This window comes from Protopterus annectens, chromosome 4.part0 (genome assembly GCF_019279795.1).
Source record: "Protopterus annectens isolate FY-2018-M chromosome 4.part0, PAN1.0, whole genome shotgun sequence".
In the NCBI taxonomy this organism is placed as follows: Eukaryota; Metazoa; Chordata; order Ceratodontiformes; family Protopteridae; genus Protopterus; species Protopterus annectens.
Genome location: NC_056733.1, coordinates 621716513 through 621734959, shown reverse-complemented (window position 1 = coordinate 621734959; position 18447 = coordinate 621716513). Strand labels below are relative to the sequence as shown.

The 18447-nt window shown below is 41.9% G+C and overlaps 1 protein-coding gene across 1 annotated transcript in view; it reads right to left on the bottom strand.

Moving 5' to 3' along the window:
* SBNO1 (strawberry notch homolog 1) overlaps nt 1-18447 on the bottom strand; it is a gene marked incomplete in the record, with an annotated part of 3303179 nt that overhangs the window by 56729 nt on the left and 3228003 nt on the right.

Sequence of the window (18447 nt, the reverse complement as noted above, 5' to 3'; positions counted from 1 at the left end):
ATGCAAACACTTGGAATTTTACCTTTGACTGTAGTTGCCTTTGCTATTTGAAATTTACTGCAGATGCACATATCTTCGTGTAATGACTTTTGGACGAGGCTATCCGGAATTTTAAGCTGCGTTATTTTTGCTTTCATGTTAGGTTGTTTGACATTTTGTCTGTGTTATGACAACCTTGCATTTTTATTTTCTGTTATTTCTTCAGAGACAACAAAATCTGGCATCGCTGGATACATTTTGTATTAATTTCATGTTTGTAGTTTGGCGCACAGAAGAGAACACACTCCAAATACTGGGATACCAGTTACCTGCTCAGGAAATGAAGCAAGAAGTGTTCCTTTCCTTTTCTCCGCCCATCTATCTTACCTGTCTGGTATGATGCAGGAAAGCTTAGTAAGTAAATTCGTGACTCATGCAAAAATGATAGCAAGTGAAGTACCTGTAAAAACACACAAACTTAAATGTCTTTTTTTTAAGTATATTCTATGGTTTAAGAGGGTTATTTGTAATATCTGGTTTGTACATATGGCAAATATATTTGTTTGCCCATCTACTTATAAAGCAAAATGAAATGGAGTAGAACCGGGGGTCATATGTTACTTCACTACACCATGAGTTCTAGCTATGAAATGCTGTTTGGATGTCCTAATGAAAGCCTGCATCACTTCCTACTAGTCTTATCACTTTATAAAAATAACTAATGGACAGTCTATGCATTATTATAATAGTACTGTATTTCTTCTTGAAATTTAGACTGTATACATTACTAAATTTTGCCTTTCATACATTATTTTGATTTGAGTCTATTACTCTGATCCTTATTTCCTTATTTAGAATAGCCTGTCAACATTTAATTTTGAAGCCATTGAGACACACAAAAAGTACAGTTGTGTACACTTACCATAAATGTAGATGTTCGAGTGTATTCACTCTTGCAGTCATTACATTTGGGTTATCTGCTTGCAGGTAGCCATCAGTTGCCCTGATTAACAAAGTCTTGGGTCCTGTGTCAGTTGCTGTCCCTTCTTCCAAGACGTCAGCTCGTCAGGGGTATGAAACATGCAGTCGATGCCATTACATCAGTTTTTCTTTCCCCAGATGTCAGGTGCCCCCCTAATGGGGAGCAATTAAATATAAAAGTACAATGATATACCTCCAACAAAAAAGCAAATACACCAAAAAGCTTTTAAGAGGTATAGCCAAAATAAGTTAGGGGGCTGGAAGGAGGGTAACCAGGACTGCAACACTGAATACACTCGAACAGCTACATTTATGGTAAGTGTACACAACTGTACTGTTCTTCGTCTTTCACTGTTGTAGTCATTACATTTGGGTAGATTCCCAAAGCTATGGTTGGGAGGAGGAATTTAGATAGCATCAGAATCAGCTATAAGGCCCTGAAAGACTGCAGTGGCAAAGCCAGCTCTGGATTTAGAGAAAAGTGACAAATGATAATGCTTGGTGAAAGTATGCACAGAACTCCAGGTAGCAGCTTCTAGGACGTCCCTGGTAGGGTCGCCTCTGAGAAAGGCTGTAGAGGTAGATGCAGCCCTGGTGGAGTGAGGTCTGATCCCCTGGGGGATAGGTTTTCCATGGTGCTTATAGAAGAAATGAATGCAATGGCCTATCCATTTAGAAATGGTTTGCTTTGAAATAGCCTTCCCCTCTGCCCCTGCAGCAAATGCCACCAGCAGTTGTTCAGATTTCCTTTGAGGTTTAGTCCTGTCCAAGTAGAATCTAAGTTGTCTGTGTACATCTAAAGAATGCAGTATCCGTTCCCCTTTGTTCTGTTGACTGGGAAAGAAGGTCGGCAAAATGAATAGACTGATTAAGAGCCACACTGGATACCACCTTGGGCATGAAGGATGGATTGGTTCTGAGGGACACCCTGTCCACATGAAAGATGATGAAAGGCTCCACTGCCATAAGGGCCTGTAATTCAGATACCCTTCTAGCTGAAGTGATTGCTAAAAGGAAAGCTGTTTTCTAAGAAAGAAATTTTAAGTCTGCAGTAGCAGCTGTCTCGAAAGGAGGTAGAGTGAGTTTCTCCAAAACAAAGTCATGGTCCCAGGCTGGGGTTGGAGCTCTCCTGGGTGGTCTCAATTTTTTGGGCACTCTGAGGAACTGCTTGAGCAGTGGATGAGAGAAGAGGGAAGGTTCTGTGCTATAATGAGCTGAAATGGCTGAGGTGTGGATTTTAATGGAGGAAAAAGACAGGCCCTTGTGAAGCATCTCAATTAAGTATTGTAAAATCTGAAGTAAATTGGGCGCTGCTGTGCTCATCATTTGAGACTGGTTCCAGGCACAGAATCTTTTCCATTTTTCAGCATAAGATTTTCTAGTACTAGGCCTCCTTGCCTCTAAAATGATATCCATCACAGGTTTACTGAGGGATGGTAGAGGAGAGATTATGTAATTAGCCAGGCTGCAAGGTTCAGTGTTAGAAGCCGAAGGTGCGGAATCTGGTTCTCCTGCTGAGACAACAGGGAAGGAGTCTGAGGCAGGTGCCATGGGGATAACAGTGACACACTGCGCAGGAGGGAGTACCAGTGTTTGCTCGGCCAGTCTGGAGCAATCAAAATCATCCTTGGTTTGTCCTGTTTGATTTTTAGCAGTACATTGGAAGGCAGAGGGGGGAAGGCACAGACTGATAGGTTTTTCCAGCTGAAGGACAGAGCATCCACTTTCCAGGCTTGCTTGTGGGGAGTCCTTGTGGAAAATTTGTCCAATTGGTAGTTCTGGGGAGAGGCAAATAGGTCTATATCTGGGGTTCCCCCATTTGCTCGTCAACATGTTGAAAATCCTTGGTTCCAGTTTCCACTCGTGTGGGTCCGTGAGGTTTCTGCTTAGTCCGTCTGCCAGTGTATTTAATTTTCCTGGCAGGAATTAAGCTTGTAGGTGCATTTGGTAGGTCCAGGCTGTGTTCCACAATGTTCTGGCTAGTCTGCAGAGGGGGTAAGAATACGTACCTCCCTGCTTGTTTATGTACCACATAACAGTGGTGTTGTCCGTCTTTACCATAAGTTGTCCTGGAAGAATGTGGTCCTTGAAGGCTGTCAGAGCATTCTGTACAGCTAACATTTCTTTTTGATTGATATGCAGGTGCATTTGACTTGGGTTCCATGTGCCCTGAATGCACTTCCCTGCCAGGTGAGCCCCCTCATGCATAGTCTGATGCATCTGTTGTTAGGGTTTGAGTGGCAGGGGGTGGTGTGAAAGGTAGTCCCTTGTTTTGGTGGCAGGCCTCTGCCCACCAAAGGAATTCTAGGCGTAGGCAAGGTATGATAGGAATCATGTTTCTAGATCCTGAGAATGTTGACACCATAGGCATTTTAGATACCACTGTACTTTCCTCATATGCAGTCTTGCATATGGAATTAGAAGAATGCAGGAGGCCATGAACTCCAAGGCTTGCAGCATTAGTCTTGTAGATAGTAGGGATTTTGTGGCCACTTGTTTGAAGTAGGTTGTCATGAATTTGTTTCTCTGGCATGAGGTAAGTCATCTGGGAAGTTGTATTCAAGCTTGCTCCCAGGAATATAATTTGTTGACAGTGTACCATGTGTGATTTCTTTTCGTTTATGGTGTACCCTAGACAAGTTAGAATTCTTTGTACAAAGGTCAGATGATTTAAAAGTATGTCCTGGCTTTCTGCCTGAATTAGACAATCGTCCAGGTATGGGTATATTTAAATATTTATTTGCCTGCAAAATGCAATAACTGGAGTTAGGCACTTTAATACCTGGGCACAGTAGGTAAGCCAAAGAGCAGTGCAGAGAACTGATGGTGTGTGTAGCCTGCTTTGAAGCGTAGGTATCTTCTGCAAGATTCCCTGATTGGGATGTGCAGGTATGCTTCTTTTAAATCTAGTGTTGCTAACCAGGCATTTTTGCCTAGCATAGGAAGTAATTGGTGAAGAGTCAGCATATTGAATTTTGAAATTTCCAAAAAGGTGTTTAGAGTAAACAAGTGCAGGATAGGACGTCATGAATTGTATTTTCTGCGTACCAAGAAAAGTCTTGAGTACAAACCTTGTCCCTTTTCCTCTTCCGGTACCAGCTGAATAGCCCCCATGACTAAGAGAGAAAGTACTTGTTTTTGGGACTCTGCCCATTAATTTGGGGGTAGGTCTGGACACGCGCTTGGTGTTGGCAACGTGTAGAAGTGAAATCTGTATCCCTAGGACACTATATTTTAAAACTCATTTGTCCTGGGTAATGAGCTCCCAGTTCTTTGCATGAAGAGCAATCTTTCCCCCCAAAGGGGCGGTCAGTTGACAAGTGCTTGGAAATTTTAAACGGAAGTCATTGAGACAGTTTACCATAGGGGGAGTCTTATTACTCCCAGATTTGGAAGTGGAGGCCCCCCACTGCTTAGCCTTTGTGCCCCTGGGACTGAGACATGGGGTTTTTGCTGTGGCTGGGTTTGGCTTGAGAAAACCTGGAAGGGGCTGGAAAGGACCAATTGTTAGAGGGCAAGTGCCTACTAAATCTAGAGGCTGAACTTGTAAGAAATCTTTAACAGTTTGCATAGACGTAGCTTTATCTTCCATCTCTTTTTAAGAACTTCCTCAGCCATGTTGTCAAACAGGTGGTCCTGATTTAAGGGACCATCCAACAATTTAGCTTTAACATGATCAGGCAAGGATTGCTCCTTTAGCCAAGCATGCCTTCTGAGCACAGACTCAGTAACAGCAGCCCTGCAAGAGGCCTCTAATGAATCAAAACCACATTGCAAAGTACGTTTTCCAACTTGTTCAGCAGAATGCATTAAATCCTGTAATTCTTTATTTTCCACACAGTCAGGAATCAACATCATTTTCTGTTTAAGCAATTCAATAACATGTTGCTGATACTTTAACATATGAAACTGGCAGTTTAAAGCCCTAATGGCCAAGGTTGCAGAAGTGTAAACCTTCTTACCCCATCGATCCAGCGCCCTGCAGTCTCTATCAGAAGGGGTAGGATTTTTAGCAGTAGAAGCCTTAATGCCCTTGGGCCCCTGTGAAATAGTCTCTGGATCCGCAATAGGAATTTTAAAAAGGAACTTGTGTGACTCAGGGACTCTCTAGTATTTTTTAGGTTTTCTGGAAGCAGGAGACAAGGAATCAGGGGCCAAACTAGATTCAGAAAAAGCATCAACAATTTCTAGTACAGGAGGAATAGCTAAAGGCCTATGCTGAGGTAGGAGTAAGAAACCCCTAAGCCTCTTTTTTTGAATCAGAAAAATTCTGGCTTTCCCGGTGGAAATGCTCCCTTAGAGTATGCAAGGATTCCCCAAAAGAAAAATCCTCTGGAGGGGAAGCAGAGGGAATGGAGTCCTCTGCATCAGAATCCTCATAAGTAGATAAGGGCAAATCAGGATCATCAGAAGAATCAGAAAAAATAGAATTCTGGTCAGAAGATTCATAAACAACTTCAGTCCTAGGCCTCTTAGAAGGGGGGGGGGTTGGCTACCCCTGATTAGAGTTATTAAATCTTCAGCCATTCTTATAATTGTTTTAGGAATAGAGGCCTGAGTATGTGGCCTGGGCATCGTTTTGTTAGGTATGGTTCGAGATTTAGGCCTAAGTGAAGAAGGAGGCGTCGGTTTAATATGCAAGTCCGTAGGCCTGAATACACCCTCAGAAGCCACTGTCTGCACAGCGGACCCATCCAAGGTAGAGACATCCGCGGGTTCCATAGTTGAAGCATCTCGCAGCATTCCAGACTCCGAATGGGTCTCAGTAGAGGCCTGCGAATCAGAAGCAGTGGGTATCAGGGGCTATGAAAGCGCCTCACTGAGTACCGGCGAACTGGTGACTGGCTTAGGAGAAGCATCGGCAGTTTTGGACCTCGGCGGCCTCTCTCTGTCTTTATCTTTACTTTTTTTGGAATTCTGGTAGTCGGATGGCTAACAGATGACATTTCTAGATAATTAAACCGAGAACCGAAATATTTAGAGGCGAAAATATACAGACGACAGATAGTGCACTGATTAAATAAAGCACAAAACCGACAGCAAGGTACGTCGTGGTCAGGGCCTAGGCAAGGAATACAGTACGAATGAAAATCTTTATGAGGTATTTGCTTTCCACAAGTAATGCAATTATTAACTTTTACTGACATCGGTAATGAGCAAGAAAAAGTTTCCCCAACGGGGTACTTACCTTTAGTTGAAGAATTCAGTTCTGAAACTCGAAAATGAAAATTTCAGAAGTCGTCCGACCGGCACTTGCGAATTGCTTCTGCTTCGGGCACCGCATGGCAAGAAGACTGTTGTAATGGCGTCGGCTGCATGTTTTATACCCCTGACGACCTGACATCATGAAAGAAGGGACAGCAACAGACGCAGGACCCAAGACTTTGTTAATCAGGCCGACTGAGGGTTACCTGCAAGCAGATAACCCAAATGTAATGACTGCAACAGTGAAACACGAAGAACATCTTACAATGGGAACATGGAAACAAATGCCCAAAAGGAGAAGACAATGCCTTGTTTCGTGCAATATTATACATGTTATTCACAATAAAACAGAAAGCCTACCACTGGAAACCAAATCTTTTAACCTCGAATAGTATAAAAGGAAAGTGGGTGACAGGAAATACCAGTGTGATTTCCCCTCCTGATTAAAGCGGAAAAATAATTGGATTTCTTTTTGTCTTTCTTTCACCTGAAGCAGCCGGGGGAAGAATTGGGTCTGGTGGGGAGATATTTTCGCATGATGAGAACGGTCCAAGTCTGACAACCGCTGCAGTAAGTGCACTTACTAACAATACGAACCACTAATGGCTTGCCTGCAACACGTTGCCATAACTGCATAAAGATAAACACAGAGTAGTACACACCCCCTCAAGCTGGAGAGTTTGCTCCCAAAGCTGGTGTCATCGCTCATGCCCTGCACGTGATAGCGTCAAGAAGAAGTTTGGCAAAAAAAAAAAAAAGGAACTTTGGAAATTAAAGGGGCCATTCGGGAATTTATGGCACCCCATTAACTGGTAAATACCGAATAATTCAGTATGGTTGAGAGGTATGGTGAACACCAAAAAATGCAATTCAAACTGCAGAATTTCTCACAGGGTTGACTGACCTCACTGTTATAATAAGGGGTGCAGGGGGCAAGGACAACAGACATGAAAGATGTGGCAGATTGCCAGTCCTCCACAACATAACACAAGGCTATTTTTTTTTATTTTGATTTTCAATGAAATGGTTCAGTGCTAAAAACAGACTAGCTTAATCATACCATAGCTTACATAGAGACCTGTTGCAACTCCAGAGTTTCTAAGAGTTTCAGCCAGTGGATCTCAAATTCTGTACAGTTCCCTAAACAGGTAGACCACTACTGGCAGAATTCACAAGCTCTTCAACCTAGGTAGTTCTATCAGACACACAACCTTGTCATTGAGGGAAGAACAGTCCACAGAATGCCACTTCACCCATTAGCGTAATCACTTCTACAATACTTCATAGAGAATGGGGCTGGGAAAATAGAGCTGCTGAATGAAATACTTCTAAAAACAACTGCTGTTAGGAATTTACTATGAAGTACAATAGTGCAAGCAACTTATCACAGATGCTCGAACACAACATAGGTGAATATTAGACGCAGGCATACATTCATCCATCTGGCCAGATTTACACAGCTTTGATCATCTTCCAAAACAGTGGTGCTCTCTTAATGCAAGGATGTCAGGCAGAACAAAAGCACAACAGACTGTACCATGTGAGCCCTTTATGTGAAGGGGAGAGAGCAAGATCACCAAAAGTCTGTCTGTTATTCTGGGCCACTAAGGAAATACTACGCTAGACATTTAGGAAAAAAATATTGTCATAAACTAAGAAAAACAGTAAGAGTGATTGGAAAAGGAAAAAAAAAAAAAAAATCAGAAAATACCTCCAACCCCATTTGTATGGATGTAGCTTATAGTACAGCAACAATACTTGTCGATGGGGGCAAGGATACAGCCAAGTGTACTCACTACTCAAATGTTTTTTTTTTTTTTTTTTTTTTTTTTTTTTTTTTTTTTTTAAGAATCTCTCAAACCAATCAATACAATCTTAAAATGTCCAAAGTCCTTAACTCACACAGCTGCACAGAACATGCTTACAGACAGGAATAGTCTTCTAAAAGTGACATTTTTATGACTGTAGATGTCAGCAACTGAAAAAGAATAATAAATGGCTTAAGTCTTTATGAGCAAAATTTGGGCAGATGTGTACATTTAAAAAATGTTAAATGCAGAAATAGAAGGTCTGGGTACATGAAAGTTTTCTGGCAACACCCCTTTATTATGCTCTAATCTTGTAAGTGAAAAAAAGTTCATCACAGGAATCACTGGCTGTATAGTTTCACTGTAGGTGAGAAGAGTACTTTAACCAAGAACAGACCTTGACCAGTACCCTGCAAAACTTTAGTGGCAAATCATATTCTACTCCTGGAAGAATCTAGTTTGTAATGTTTACAGAAGGTGTGAAATGAAGTCCAGGTATCTGCTTTGCAGATACTTCTGGGCTTAGACATTCACAAAAAGAAGTGCTAAAGCAGTTGCTGCTCAGCCTAGATATGTCACTTTCAGTGTTTTGCCATAGTCGGAATAACACTAAACAATACTATAAGCCAGCCATTTAAACAGTTTTAATACTTGTCTGCCTTGGTGTAGCAACTCGATTTTACCTCTGTGTACAACCAACATGTGCTAAACCCCTTCACCTGTTTTGGGGTTAGGTGAAAAGAGCAGCTGAATGATCTAGTTCAAAGATAACTAACAGCAGTAATGCCTTGGTAATTTTATTGCTACTGGCTGCCACCTCCAAATCTAAACCAACTGTAACTGAAGCAGTGAATATTGTAAAGGAGATAAAAGAAATTGAGGTGGGATCTTTAGAAAGGAAGAATAAATTACATAGAAATAAATGGAATTTATAGGAATACCACATGCAAAATAATGTTCAGGAATAGAAGTGAGGTTTAAGGGAAGGCAGGAGTTGAGCAACTTATGTAATCCATCCACAACCCCTTTTTCCCATTTTTGCACAAAGGGTTGGGATGGCACTTCAACAGCAACAGTGAGTCATTTACAGCCAAGGTTTACTCTGCCGGGTGGCTAGCCCTGCCACGGCAGTTTTTCCATACCACATACTTGCACGGGCACAGACAATCCACCTACTGCCTGTCTTTGGAATGTGGGAGGAAACCATGTGAACAGAGGGAGAACATGCAGACTCCAAAATGAAGGTACCTCAGCCAAGAATTGAACTGGGGAACCTGTTGTTATGAGGTGACAATGATATCTGCTATGCCACTGAGCCACTCTGAGCAATTTAAGTAATGTTGGAGACAACCATTAAAACATACATTTTAAACTGCATGAAAACATCGTTATGGTTCGTTTCCTTTTCTATTAAGGTATTGTACCTATGTCATTGTGTAAATTATGACTTAATAAGCATGTTAAAACAATCTAATTCAAAGATCATTCCAGGCATGAAGGAAATGTCATTTCTTAATGACACCAGATCTCTAGAAGACTGAGCAAGTTTCCTTCACATCAGGACTAGCAGCTCAGAAATTCTATGGTCAGAGGTTTCTGCCATCAGATCTGCTTCAATGGAAGTCAATGTCACCTTTCACTTATTGAGGTCCCAACAAGCTGTGACACCTCCCTGGGGTGGCGGGCTTTAAAGAACCTATTTGGGAAGAGGTAGCTCCATGTGCAGGCAAACAAATGAAGAGGAAATACGTACTTCAACAGAGCTGTAAGCCAACCATTTGCCATAACAGAACTCAAGACCTGTTGTCTGCCTCTGGCTGAGTATTATAAGAAATTAACCATTAAGACTGTATCTTGCATTTGCCAGGTCATTTTTATGGCTTCCTATACAATAGGCAGTACCCTCAGGTGGGAAGAAATCCAAGCCAGGGAGTGAAACCCTTGACACCAGGCTGTCATTCTGAGACTTTGGAGGTTTGGATGTACTAGAGTTCCTCCTTGCTAGGTCAGAACTGTGCACAAGGTTGGAAGGATTTGTGGTTACTCCCTGCACAACTGCAACAACTATAACAAGGGATGTCTTGACAAAAATGAAGGCTATTAAGATGAGATTTACTTTGTCATCTCTTCCTTCAGTGAGTATTTCAAGGAAGAAGCAAAATGGGTCTACACATATCCTTTACATTTAATGCTATTATAACTAGTGACCGTCTAAAATCAGTGCAGTTGAGTGACTTGAGCAGCTGGGAGTGCAAATGCATGAGCCCCCCCCCCCCCCCCCATTTCATCATCACCTTTTCCACTTTGAATTACAGTTTTCTGCTTGCACTACATATAGGAGCCTTAACTGAATAGTTCTGAGATGCCCTTCAAATCTGGTAATCCCAATCCGCCCTGTTCTACTGGCCCTGCAGCAGGAACTTACACTTATAAATGCTGAGTGTATTCAAAATGGGTTAAATTAAATAATACAAAAAAAACAGCAATGTCAACATTTGAAAGGCAAACCACCCCCATAGCTTACAGTACTGAAAATAACCCACTTCAAAATGAAAACGTACACACAGACCTATGAACCTGGGTTGATAACTCTCTCTCCTTTGACCACCATGTAAGCACAGTAGTGGTCAGGGAATAGTTCTAATTGGTACAGCTGATCACCAAGGGAGTTTCATCCAGAGAGGTTACTATCCACTTGCATTCAGCACTGATCAGATCATTTACAAAATGCAATGCCCATTTGGGATACATCTCACCAGACATATCAAACTACTGGAAAGACTGCAGGCAGTTCCTAACCAAGATGTTCATAGGCTTAAATTCCCAAATCTACTAGAGAAGACTAGAAGCACTGTTCCCTCTTGTCTCCCTCTTGCATGCCCCTCAGGAGTAGTCTATGCCTTGCATTACAAGCATCCAGGGACCTAAAAGTCTAGGACCTCTAGTGCCTTCATAAATTATGAGAATCTGGACTTCAAAGATGGCTGAACACTGGTCATTGGCTCAAGTTCAACTCTCCCAGTGTGAATGGAGAAACTTGGGTAAAATTTAGTTACTGGCTAGCAAGTACACGGTCTGAATGCTAGGAATTTAGAGAATCAGAAAAGGCAGAGAGAAAACACTGGCTGGGAAGAATTCTGCAGCTGTTACAAGAGATGACTTTCAGCATTTCAGAGGAAAAATAAATCAAATGTAATCAGTGGTGATTAAAATACATGAAATACTGAAGGAATATATCAAAATAGATAATAGCTATAATGGCAGCTATTCAGATGAACTGCTAAAGCTGCAAAGATTAGAGGATGAAATGAAAAGAGGCTGGCTTAATATGAGGCTTCTGAAGAAGAGCTGTTTCAAAAAGAGTTGAGTGTTCAGGGAAACGTGAGATTTTATGCTATAGCAGGGAAAATTGAAGGAACACTATTAATTTTATGAAATCTCAAATAAGCAACTGCACTGTTATTCCACAGCAGGATTTATTAATTGAAAGAGCACAGAGTGTTTGCTCCAATCCAAGACATTGAGAAACCAGCTAAGACCTATATTAGTAAAGATGCAATCATAGCAGCAAAAGCTAGACCACAGCTGAAGATAAAAATGGAATAATCCACGTCAGGAATTAAATCACCAAAAGTTGTAACTGAGATGTAGTAGTCAAGGTAGGAAACGGTTCACTTGCAGTTTCACACCACTTTATTAAACAAGAGTAAGCGCTTTCGCGATCTAAGTCAGCTGATCGCTTCTTAGGTTCATAGGTTCATACTAGGCTATCTGCCCAAGGGCATTTATAAGCCTAGCCCATAGTTATGTGGCTTTCGCCACCCCTTTAGTTTGAATAAAAACTATGCCTATCATTTTTCTGTGCCTCTGTCAAGCAGTGACACTGAAGTAATCCCTGGGGTATATCTGCGATCTCCCATCCATTGGTCAAGATTCCTCTTGAACAAGGCCAGCGAGGTGCTCTGCCTCACATGTACCGGGATTTTGTTCCACAGCATAGGGAGTCTCTGGGTGATGAATCTGTCCCTCCAGCACGTTCTATTTATAACCGTGTCAAGGTTTAAGTCTCCGCCCTTGTGGTTCTGAGGGATCTAGATTTTTGAGGTGAAGCATATTCATCAAATCTGGGTTTGACATGGCCTTATATGTCAGGCACAGGTCACCTCTGAGCAAGCGGTATGAGACTGAATAAAGCTGGAGTTCTTTCAGTCGGGCAGCATAAGACATATTTTTGAGACCCTTTATCCTTTTGGTGAGGAACTTTTGGGGCCTTTCAAGCTGCATCAGGTGTCTGGTCAGATACATTCGAACGGGCATTGTACTCAATCATAGGTCTAATGAGTGATGAGTACAGGGGTCGATGACCTCCCTTGATCTAGATGTGCATCCCTTCATGATCAGGTGGGCGATATAGAAGGTTTTCCTAACTACTTTAGCAACATGAGTGTCAAACGAAGACTACTGTCAACTTGGGTCCCCAGATCCCTGATGACTTTTCTGTGCTCAGTGGATTGTCACCTATATGGTAGCTAGGGGTAACCTTGTTTTTCCCGAAGGGTATGACTATGCATTTTTGGCGTTTAACTTCAGGCCATGGCTCTGGCACCAGTTATCCGCTTCTGTGAGGCCCTTCTGGAGGATATCTGTGTCAGATGTGTTTTCGACTATGGCGCCCAGTTTGCAGTCATCTGCAAACTTTGTCAGCCATAACCCTCCTGTGTTTGCTTGTACTTCAGAAAAGTAGATGCCGAACAAGAGTGGACCCAGGACTGAGCCCTGTGGGACACCACTTGTGACAGGCTTTGAGTCTGACATGGCTCCAGCAACTCTGACCCTGTGGGTTCTGTCGCTTAGCCAGTTTGCAACCCATCTTGTGATGTATGGGTTTACATTCAAGCTGATGAGTTTTTCGATGATACCTGAGTGGGGTATTGTGTCGAAGGCCTTTGCCAGGTCGAGGTAGGCTGTCAGACTCAAAAACAGTTAAAACATTGGTATTTAAAATATGGTTCATCCAATGAAAACACATATAGAACTATGACACAGACTAATTAAAATTGCATACATCAGTACATTAATTTGCCTTGTATTCTGCATAAGATGAAATAAAATATACATATAACAGACATTTTATGTAATAATCCATATTACTTAATGTTTTAGTGGTCTGGATTTTAAAAAAGGTTTCAAGGAAACAGCATTGTTCAATCCAGGAGACATATCTGCCTGAAGTAATAAAATCCATCTTTGTTCCGCTTCCTCTACCTTATTCCTTATATCACCTCCCCTCTTACTTTTATTTATTATTTCTAAAACCATGAAATTAAAGATATGTTTCCTATCTTCTTCTTCCACATGTTTTGCTAAAGCACTTGTGTCTTTTTTTATTTCTTATATCTCTAAGGTGTTCAAGGATACGTTCCTTTAGACACCTATTGGTTTTGCCTATATAAAAGGCATGACAGACCGTGCAGAAGCTGAAATAAACCAAATTTTGTGTTCTGCAGTCAGCATAAAATCTTTATCAATTATAAATCCTAGTGTAGGATGTTTATATGTAGATTTATTATATAAATAGTCACATGCTGTACAATTTCTGCAAGGAAAAGTCCCCTGCCTATCAGATAGGATCATTCTTTCATTGTTTCTGGATTTATAACAGAGTTGCCTTTTTAAGGACCTCTTATTTCTAAAAGAAAAGCTGGATCTATCTTCTAACAATTCTCTCAAGTCAGGATCCGACAATAAAACATTCCAATTCTTCTCAAAAATATTTCAGAACCTTCTGATGTCACTTGAATAAGTTATAGGGAATCTAACTTTAAAATCATGACCTTCCTGGCTTTTAACATCTTCTATAGTATTTGAGAAGAGCGGTTTACATCTCCCATCCCTATTTTCAATGGTATATTTAGAGCTTTCATTTATGTCTTTCTTACTATAATCTCTGTTTAAGAAGTCTTTCTCTAATATAGTCATTGTCTTCACAAAGCCTTCATCTGTATTATGTAAGCGGCTTATTCTCATATATTGTCCTTTCACTACATTTTTGTGTACAAATGTTTTTTCGATTGAGGTGTATACCAGGCGTTTATCCAGCTTTTGTTTTCTTTCATGTATAGCAGCAAAAGCTACCTGCTACAAAAAAATCGCCAAATTCGCCACAGGGGCATCCTACCGTAGTCACCACTGTCTCTCACTTGCTGAACTGGGCTGGCTTGAACTCCCTTCACCTCCTTCAGTGGTATCAACTGTAACAAACTAGTAAACCATCCACTAAATGTCCCATCCCTCCAGAATCTACTCCAACCCTATCGCACCACCAGACCACCAAGATCCAGAAACAAAAATCACTTGCAGATCACTAAAGCCAATAACTCTGCTTGTGAAGCACTATTCTCTTGCGCCACAGCCAAATTATGGAACTCACTCCCACCCACAATTACCTCCGTGCCATCATGCACCCACTTCAAAACTTTACTAAAAGAGCACCTAAAAACATGCTGGCTATGCCCTTGCAACTCCCAATCTAATATCATCCACCCCATCCAACCACTACCTTTCTTTCCACTCCACTAACTACCTTGATTATAGCAAGCTCAGATGCTCATAAGCCTAGTACTTATTATACAGCAGGAACTTCTCATTGTAACATTTGTTAATGTCTGTTATGTACTTCACAGATAAAGATTCTAGTTGGCTACTGATGTACTATGTTCTTCATCTGTAAATATGTTGTAAGTAATTGCTATGTTAAATTGTTAATCGCTATCTCATTTGACACTCACATTGCCAAGGTGGTTAGGAAGACCTTCTATATTGCCCACCTTATCATGAAGGGATTCACATCTAGATCAAGAGAGGTCATTGTGCCCCTGTACTCTTCTCTTATCAGGCCCATGACTGAGTACAATGCCCCATTTGGGATGTATCTTACCCGACACCTGCAGCAGTTGGAAAGACCCCAAAAGTTCCTCACCAAGAGGATAAAGGGTCTCAAACATATGTCATATGCTGCCCGGCTGAAGAAACTCCAGCTCTATTCAGTCGCATACCGCCTACTCAGAGGTGATCTATGCCTGATGTACAAGGCCATGTCCAATCCGGAATTAATGGACATGCTCCACCTCAGAAAATCCAAATCCATCTGAGCTACGAGAGCAAGAGATTTGAACCTCAACACAGAAATAAATAGGACGTGCTGGAGGGACAGATTCATAACCCAGAGGCTCCCTACACTCTGGAACAGAATCCCAGTCCATGCTAAGCAGAGCCCCTCACTAACTCTCTTCAAGAGAAATCTTGACGAGTGGATGGGAGATCGTAGTTTTACCCCGGGGGTCATCTCTGTGTCACTACTAGACAGAGGCACACTAAACTAAACCATAAATGGGCGTAGTATTCTCATCCCAAGGGGTGGCGAAAGCCACACACACTCTGGCTAGGCTTATAAATGCCCTAGGGCAGATAGCCTAGTACAAACCTATGAACCTATGCAATCCAATGTAACTAAAGTCTGTTTATTTTACTGTGGAGCTTTTCTCCCCGGGCCTCCGCTGAAAATGGACCTACGTCCAGTCGGACACTCACGGTCAACAAATTTAAATAAATAATAATAATAAAATAATAATAATAAGAGAAAGAAAAAGTATTAAAAAATTGGAGATGGCAGTTGAAGAAGTCTAAGATGGCTGCACACTGATCAACAGCTTAACTTCAGCTCTCCCAGTGTGAAAAACTGCAGCCTGCGATATTTTCAGCTTTAGTAAAATTCAGTTAATGGTTAGTAAGTACATCACAAAGATGCCTGAAAAGAAGAAACCATGAGATCCTGAAAGAAAATCAGTAGGAAAAAGTGGAGAGAACACTGACTAGGAAGAATCCTGCAGCTGGTTCAGGAAAAAAGTGCAAGCTCCAGCCTTGGTGAAAGACATGGCTTCAAGTCATCTAGAGGAAAAAAAAAGTCAAACGTGCTCAGAGCTGATTAAAATAAATGAAACCGGGTGGAGAAAATGGAAGCAGTTTTAAAAAGACAGAAGAGCGGATAAAACTGCAAAAATCAGAGACTGAAATACAAAAAAAAAAAAAAAAAAATAGCCGAATATGAGACTGCTCAAGGAGAGAGGTTTAAAAAAAAAAAAGGTAGAATTGGAGGACAGAGCACATACGTAAAATCTGAAATTTTCTGCCTACCGGAAGAAAACTGATCTTGACAAAAGTGTGGCAAACTGGTAAGGTATTAAAAGTTGGAGAGACAAGTGTATTTTTGGAAAACGATAATTCACAGTATACAAGGCAGAGAAGAAACAGATTTATTCCAGTAATGAAGGAATATCGAGGGGCAGGTGTGAGATTCAAGCCACTGTATCCATCTATCTTTAGAATACAAAAAGCGGAGACATCAAGCAGAAAGTACAGTTGTGTACACTTACCACAAATGTAGATGTTAGAGTGTATTCACTGTTGCAGTTATCACCTGTGGGTTATCCTTGCTGTGGTAGCCCTCAGCTGGCCCGAATACCAGAGTCAATGTTTTTCTGCGTCGGCTGCTGTCGCTTGTTGCCTGACGTCAGGTCGTCAGTGCTATAAAGGAAGGCAGCTGACATCATTACATCAGTTTTTCTTGCTCTAACTAGTTAGAGGCCCAAGTAAATATGGTAAAATGGTCCTGGTGGCTAAGAGCCACTGTTAGAAAAGTAGAGTTGTGGACACTTACCGTAAATGTAGATGTTAGAGTGTTATTCACTGTTGCAGTCATCACACTAGGGTCATCTGCCTGCAGGTAGCCCTCAGTCGGCCCGAATACCAAAGACTTAGTATTTCTGCGTTGGATGCTGTCCTTCCAGGACTGACGTCAGGTCATCAGGGGTATAAAAACAGGCAGCCAACACCATTACATCAGTTTTTCTTGCCCCAAATGTCAGGAGCCTCCCAAATAGGGAGCTAGGTTATGGTGGGGAACACACCACCAGTAAAAAGTAAATACCAATACCCCAGAAGAGGTTAGTAATAACCATAGATAGGGGAGAGAGAGAGAGAGAGAGATTGAGAAAACCAGGGGGCTGGAGGGAGGGAAACCAGGACTGCAACAGTGAATACACTCAAACATCTATACTTATGGTAAGTGTACACAACTGTACTACGTTCTTCGTGTTTCACTGTTGCAGTCATCACACTTGGGAGGAGTCCCAAAGCTGAAGAAGGGTGGATGCAGTCAAGAAGAGGAGGAGTTAAGGCTGGCTAGTATGCCTTGCAAGACTGCTGCAGCAAATACTACCCTGGATTTGGAAAAGATAGGCAGGTGGTAATGCTTGGTGAAGGTGTGTACAGAACTCCAGGTAGCAGCCTCCAGGATATCTCTGGTAGGGACTCCTCTGAGAAATGCTGTACATGTAGATGTTGCCCTGGTGGAATGTATTCCAACCCCCTGAGGGGTTGGTTTCCCACTATGCTTGTAGCAGAAATGGATGCAGTGTGCTATCCATTTGGAAATGGTTCATTTTGAAATGGTTTTGCCCTCTGCCCCTGTTGCAAAGCTGACTAGTAACTGGTCAGATTTTCTGAAGGGCTTAGTCCTATCAAGGTAGAATCTGAGCTGTCCGTGCATGTCCAAGGAGTGCAAGATCCTTTCCCCTTTATTTTGAGGATTAGGGAAGAAGGTTGGCAAATGGATGGATTGATTGAGAGCCACACTGAACACCGCTTTGGGCATAAAGGAAGGGTTAGTCCTTATGGAAAGCCTGTCAGCATGGAAAATAATGAAGTGTTCCACAGCCATGAGTACTTGCAGCTCAGACACTCTTCTATCTGAAGTGATGGCTAGAAACAAGGCTGTTTTCCAAGAGAGGAATTTTAACTCTACTGATGCAGCAGTTTCAAAAGGGGGAAATGTGAGCTTTTCCAGTAAGAAGTTAAGGTCCCAAGCAGGGGTGGGTGCTCTCCTTGGTGGCAAGTTGTTTGCCCCTCTCAGAAACTGTTTGATAAGAGCGTGTGAGAAGAGAGGTGGCTCGGTGCTGTAATGAGCAGAAATGGCTGAGGCATGTATTTTAAATGGAGGAGAAGGACAGGCCTTTGTGGAGTAGATCTGCTAGGTAATCCAGGATAAGAGGCAGAGAGGGCAGTGTTGTGTCCTCTCCTTTAGATTGAATCCATGAGCAGAACCTTTTCCACTTATCAGCATAAGAATTTTTTGTACTGGGTCTTCTGGCTTCAAAAATGACATCCAGCACCTGTTTGCTTAAGGTTGAGGGAGGAGAATTCAAGGAATAAGCAAGTCTGCAAAATTTAGGGTTTGCAGTTGTGGATGCAAAATCTGTCCCTCCTGCTGAGAGAGGAGGGGTGGATTCTGGTGTAGGTGCCAGGGTGGCATCGCATGTCAGGCTGTACCAGTGCTGGTGTGGCCAATGTCTGGGGCAATCAGAATTGTTCTTGGTCTGTCCTGCTTTACCTTGATTAATACTCTTGAAAGGAGGGG